The sequence below is a fragment of the Trachymyrmex septentrionalis genome, unplaced genomic scaffold (assembly GCF_001594115.1).
Source record: "Trachymyrmex septentrionalis isolate Tsep2-gDNA-1 unplaced genomic scaffold, Tsep1.0 scaffold121, whole genome shotgun sequence".
In the NCBI taxonomy this organism is placed as follows: Eukaryota; Metazoa; Arthropoda; class Insecta; order Hymenoptera; family Formicidae; genus Trachymyrmex; species Trachymyrmex septentrionalis.
This window is the reverse complement of record NW_017304341.1, coordinates 246,755-247,650: the sequence shown is the minus strand read 5'-3', so window position 1 is coordinate 247,650 and position 896 is coordinate 246,755. Positions and strand designations below refer to the sequence as shown.

General features: G+C 50.6%; 1 protein-coding gene across 2 annotated transcripts in view; it reads right to left on the bottom strand.

Moving 5' to 3' along the window:
• LOC108754864 (transcription factor Ken 2) overlaps positions 1-896 on the bottom strand; it is a 33,702-nt gene that overhangs the window by 15,316 nt on the left and 17,490 nt on the right. Inside the window, exon 1 of one of the 2 annotated variants that reach the window (XM_018497507.1) lies at positions 260-317. The exons of the other annotated variant lie outside the window; for it this stretch is intronic. The gene's annotated coding sequence lies outside the window, so the exon portion shown is untranslated. Of the gene's footprint in view, positions 1-259; positions 318-896 lie in introns of those variants that run through there. 2 annotated transcript variants of the gene reach the window in all.

The following is an 896-nucleotide window of genomic DNA, read 5'->3' as shown; positions in this document are numbered from 1 at the left end:
ACTTTGCACATTGCGTTAATAATTGCCATCGATTATAACGATAATAAGATCGCGGTTTGGTAGATATAATTTTGTCTTAAGTCATAATTGAAGATCGTCTTAATTCCTCTACGCCAGGAAAGGCACATTTAACTGACTCATGTATACATTACGCATGTACACAAGTCTCTCTTTGCTGTGATTCCGCTTAAAAGAATTTTGTTTAAGAAATCAAATATAGAAGTACGATTTAGAGGGAAATACGATTGCGAAGTATTACCTTGTCGAGGAAGAATTGACGAAGAGTGAAGAAATGTGAATTTGAAAAAGTCACCGTATTTGAAAATACGAATGTCGCATGACCGTTGCATAACGATTGAACTCTCGGTTTAGCTCGGCTCTCCGTTGCATAGACGTCCTGTTTCACATTGACGCCCACGCGGGCGACGCGCGACGTGAGAGTGGAAATGGGAGTGACGGTGGAGCCGCTACGCTGGAGATTCGGATGCGCTCAATGTCAAAGAGCGGGCTCGTCAACTGCAGGCGGCTTTTACTGCGCAGCGCGAGATGCACGCGCCGCGCCTGACGGGCACTTACGGCCGCGGATTAGTCATCCGCGGCGATCCGATCTCCGGGGCCTGTATGCGCGCGCGATCGGCAACTATTAAACGGATGACCTTTCGCTACTTAGATCTACATACACCCACGTCGTGGATCCGAACGTGCGCGAGGGACACGCGTGCACGCGCGCGCGTTACGCAAGAACGATCTCCTCCCCGTGTCTCCCCTCACCGCATCCCTCTCACGCGCGCTTCTCTCGCTCTTCCTCTTTCCATTCGCTCGCTTTTATCCCCCTTTCCGCGGTTCTCCTTCCTCCTTTTTCTCCTCCTTCCTCCTCCTCCTCCTCCTCCTCCTCC